Source organism: Lipotes vexillifer, unplaced genomic scaffold (assembly GCF_000442215.2).
Source record: "Lipotes vexillifer unplaced genomic scaffold, Lipotes_vexillifer_v1.1 scaffold2689, whole genome shotgun sequence".
Taxonomy (NCBI): Eukaryota; Metazoa; Chordata; class Mammalia; order Artiodactyla; family Lipotidae; genus Lipotes; species Lipotes vexillifer.
In genome coordinates this window covers 201153-206472 of record NW_006791698.1, presented here as the reverse complement: position 1 = coordinate 206472, position 5320 = coordinate 201153, and positions in this window count along the sequence as shown.

Here is a 5320-nt window from a genome sequence, read left to right as displayed (position 1 = left end):
CTAAAGGGAAAGAGCTCTCCCCAGGTCTGTTGGTCTGTTATATCACCTGCGTTCCCAAGCTGGGGCTGGGAATAACGATGGACCTATCCTTCCTGATGTGACTGCGGTAACACGTGTAGAGCCCTTGCATGTACAAGAACCATTCCAGGCACTCCACGTGGATTATGTCAGCGAATCCTCACTACCAGGAGGGCACGCACCATTGGTATCCCCATTTCATAGACGAGGAAACTGCGGCATAGATCGAATGACTCAGGAAAAAGCACACAGCTAATGAGAGCTGGAGCAGAGCTTCTGAACGAGGCAGCCTTTGCTGGGCGCTGTCACCTAGCCTCTCACTTCTCTGAGCCTCAGTTTTCTGGCCCGGGGAATGGAGTCACATTCAGTCACAGGCTAATGCAAAGGAAGCTGGGATGACTCGACCTGGAACGTGCCTGGGGAGCAGGAGAGCATGCAGCACAGTGGAGGAATGGCCGTGATCACGCTCTGCACTGGTCGTGCTGATACCCTCTTTGGCTGCTATGGCTGGCCAATTGGAAGTCAGGATGCCTGGATCCCCCAAGGGCATGGGTGGGTGGTCCTAAGGGTGGGGGATGAGTGGGTGAAAAGTGGCAGGGGTGTTCTTGTCCTCGGATGGTGGTGGGAAGGATGGAAGATTCTGTACCACTGTGAACCCAGAATTAATCCTTGAATCCTCTCCCTAAGACTCAGACACACTATTAACCCATATTACAGGTGAGGAAAACAAGCCACAGGGCGGGTATGTGACTTGCCAAGGGTCACACAAGTGCCTAAGATCGGATCAGTGTTTTCTACCAACCACTGCCGATACCTCCAGCGTGAACGCAGAAACTCATCCGAATGGCAACAAAGCCACCCGGAAGCACCGGCACCTGGGCCAGAGCGCTTGGCAGAATCCCCCTCGGACCACAGTCAGAACTGACCAGGTTGCCTTGCTCTAGGTGCTCGGTGCCTCCCTAAACCCATGTCAGATTTGGAGAAACCATTCCGGACGTTGCCTTAGAGATGTGCCGTTGTCGCCAATGGGATCAATGTCCTCATGTACAGATGAGAAAACTGAGGCTTGAAGGGGTCGTGCTATTTGGCCAAGGTCAGACTTTCAGTCTGTGTCCAGTGTACTTTCGTTAATTCATTCAATGGTTGAACAAGACGGACACACTAACAAATACGAACTTCAGGTAGAGATGGATGCTTTGAAGGGAGAAGATGACAGGACAGCGACAGGAAGCACAATGGGAGCAGTCAAGGTGGACCTCCCTACGGAGGCGACCTGTGAGCTAAGACCCAAAGGGCGAAGAGGAGCCAAGGGAATTATCTCCCGTGGAGAGGGACCAGCCAGTGCAAAGGCCCTGAGGCGGGAAGAGGCGAGCCAAGGCTGGAACTGGTCTCTGTCGAATTAAGTGTAGGAGGCCTACAGGGTCCGCTTTGCAGTTTCTGAAGCTCTGGGAGATGTTAGCGAGGAGAACGGTGGGGGCGGAATAGGAGGGACCGCGGGCCCCAGTAAGAGGGAAAGTGATGGCGACTTGGACCAGGGTGACCGCTGAAGAGATGCTTTTTTCCTGATAACCTTCCTTCTCTTCTGCGCCTCTCCACCCCTCCGACACCTTCGGAGAGAGTTTCTGGAGAAGCTTGGCAACCCGGCGGGGTGAGGCAAGCCCCAGGCCCCACTGTAGTTTCTCTTCCCTTCGGAGCTCATTCAGATTCGAGACCCCGCCCCCCGGCGCCCAGATCCCGCCCTGGAGTCCCTGGAACCCGGCCGCGCCAGCCCTGGAGCCAGCTGGGCCTCAGCTGTGGGGCGGAGTCCGCCGCGGACACCCCCCGCGGCGACCGCAGCTCACAGCTACGCTCCCCCGCCCCTCCCTCTGACACCCGGCCTGGCTCCCGAGGCCCAGCTGTGCGCCAGCTGTGCGGTCCCGCCCCGGAGTGCGCTCCCGGAGCTCAGCCGTCCTCCAGGGCCTGCCCTGGATCCATCTCGCAGTTTAGGAAACTGAGGCCTGGACGCCAGCGAAGGAAGAGAATTGCCTGCTATTGGGCAGGGGCGGGTACCTGACTCTGCGCCCAGCGCCTGCCTTGCGCAGTCCCCTTTAATCCTCACGAGCCGACGACAGGATTCTTATCGTTACCGCTTTGCACACAGCAGCACACTGCTGCCCAGCGAAGTGAAGTTACTTGCCCAGGGCCACGTGGCTAGACAAGATTCCAACCCACACCCGGGAAGTCAAGCCAGGTGCCCAGGGCGCAAAAGTTGGGGAAGCACTCATTCTCGGGGCTGTGTAAGTGCAGGGTGGGCACGTGGAGGGAAGGACTACATGTCCAGAAAGTGAAGATACCCCCCCTCAGTTATCTGAATAATATCTGCTCCTCTGGTGTTATTAACAAAGGTGGAGCCTGAGCTCCCTGCCCTGACCCCCACTTTATTCATGCTTCAAGCCTGGCACCAAGTACATCTGTCAACATCGTTTCCTCCTGTGAGCTGAGGGCAGGCTGTGGTTTGATAGATTTTTTTATACCAGCGCCCAGTACAGCCCCGGGTGGGGAAGCAAGTGCCACATCCCCTAAATGAGCGCTTACTCTGAGCCAGACGCTGTGCCAGGCTCGTAACACGCGCTATTTCACTTAATTCACCCTATGACTTTATTGTCTTTACTCCCTTTCTTAGACACGTCAGTTGTGCTCCACACAGGTCAAGTGACCCGTCCAAGGTCACTAAGCAGCTTCCGGGTGAACCCTCAGAAACCTGGACTCTTGACCGGGATACCCAGTTTTCCTCCACGCTGGGGCCGGGCAGGGTCGGGGGCGGGAGGTGGTTTCGAAGGAGAAATTCGGGAGGTGAGGCCTGAGCTGGAAACTTCATGGCGGGGCCGCAAGGAGGCGCCCTGCGAATATTTCTGCTCTCTTAAAACGCCTGTCTGCTGATATCTGAGGCTCTTCCAGGTCAAATCGAACTGCTCAGGGTCCGGGGATGGGGCAGTGGATCCGAGAGGCCCGGTCAGCGCACCCCCTGGCCCAGTAAACGCTACCGGGTTCGTGGATGAGAGCTTGGGGCAGGTGCACCGCCTGCGTCCTGGCCTCGATTTCTAGAAGGGGAGCCCTCAGGCTGACTCCACAGGTCCCCTGAGAGCCGGGGTGGAGGAGGCAGGGAAGGGTGGTGAGGACCCTGAAAGGACGTTCTTCTTACCCTTCCTTCACCCCGCCCCAATTCTTTTCCCTTTCCCACCTTTTATTTTCAATGTGATTAAGATCATTTCTTATGTTAAAAGGTGTGAAGTGACCACTAGAGACCCTGGGCCACCCACTCATTTGATAAGTGTTCATTGTGCCAGGCAAGCCGGGAGAGGTGTTGGGGACAATGCTGTGACAAGACAAGGTGCTGGTACCTGAGCAGCTCGGGATGAGAGTGGAGGCTGCTGGCACTAACAATGACATGAAAACAGATGTTGTCAAGCCAGGTGGTATGATGAGGATGTGACCGGGAGCATGGGATCCCTGACGGGGGATGTAGGGAACATTTTAATAGAATAAAGGACCTCCAGGCTAAGGGACCAGGAAATGCAAAGGTCCCCCATCACTGACATGGGTAGAATTTTACTGCTTCGAGCATCCTTTAGCAGTGGAAAGGCACTGGCATGATTTGCCTGGAAAATGGACATCTCTGCTTTTAAACCGAATTCACAAATCTGGTCTCCTTTGATTTTCATCATCTAGCGTGCAGTTGGGACAGGTTCTCACTGTGCCCATTTTACAGATGAGGGAACTGAGGCCCAGTGCCCTGCCATGGCCCCTCAGTGCATGAGAGGATAAATCTGGGGTGAGAAAGCAAAGCTGAGTCATTCCATGACACCCCAGCTGACTCCAGATGGACTGGTTTCAGGTGATTGCTTAGATCTACGTCTGCCTCCCACGAGCACATCCATTTAAGGAAGGACAAGGCATGCAGTTTGGATGGGCCGGCTGAAGGTATCAGAGCATGGAGCAGAGGGAGAGAGAGAGAGAGAGAGAGAGAGAGAGAGGGAGAGAGAGAGCACTGTCTTGCTGAGTGGCCTCTGGAGAGGCTCAGGAAACCTTGGTGCCTGAAGATCTACAATTTTACAGATGTTCGTTGATCTTAGGGGTCTTCATTTTCCTGAGTCTAATCTGCTCTTCTGGGTGGAATTCTAAGTTGCCTCGGGAGTCCTTGTTTCCACCTGGGAGGGTGTGCCTACCACTGGTCTCCATCTGCAGCTGGGTGGGTCCAGCACTGCACTCAGGCCCGCCTCACCAGGATTGAACGGGAGCTCTGAAATTCTCTGATGGAATGAAGCCCACCCCCTACCCCTGCCTGCAGGGGCCATTCTGATTTTGTTCTCATGCTGAGCTGGCTTCATGGGCCTGTGACCAGTGTGGTCACACTGGGACCCACTCTCAGAAGGGTCCCGGGCTGGGGGTTTAATGCTGCAGTCACCAAATTACAAAGTCCTTAGTAATTTGATAGTTGAGTTTACATTTTGTAAGTGATGCCTTATGTGCTGGGGGCTTGGACCTGCCTCCAGCTGCCTCCCCGGGACAGTTTTTGGCTGTCTGCTCCGCTCCTTCCTGGTAACTCAGGACCCACCCAGCCTCCTCCTCTGCTCCCTCCCAGTGACTGCTGCTGCTTCTCTCCATCTGGCAGGGGCCAGTGTGCCAGGGTGCGCAGACATGCCAGGGCATCTGGAGGTGGGGCATGGTGGGCGAACGTGTTCCATGGGCAACGTGGAAGGGGTGAGCCTCTTGTCCACCCTGATCCAGGAGCCCAGCACATTCCAGCATAGAGATTGCAACACCCTTGGGGATCACCCGTTTGCCAAGGGTCAGGGCAGGGGGTCCGAGGGAAGAGGAGGTACCTGACTGATTCGACTTCCGCATCGCTGGTTAGGTCTGGTGGCTGGCAGGATCGGGGAGCCAGGCAGCTGGTGGAGTGGGCACTCGCAGCCAGGTCACACGTGGGGCCCCCTAGACACATGCCAGTGTCCCTGTGAACGCAAGGGGGTGACACCACATAGGAAACCCCTCTACAGGGCAAGAATGAGGCCACAGGGAGAGGCAAACACTTTCTACGTGAGCCCCTTTAGCACACTTTCGCCCCTGCTTTTTGAAGAAGGGGCTGTGCGTTTTCGCTTTGACCTGGACCCCACAAACTATGCAGCCAGTCTTGCCCCTGTGTGCGGGGCGGCTCGTGGGTTTTTCTTGCTGGAGGCTCAGTATCGCTCACCCGACCCGCAGAGCTGCTCCTCCAGGGGTCTGGGCAGAGGTAACGTCTCAGCTCATAATCAAGTCTTCGTAA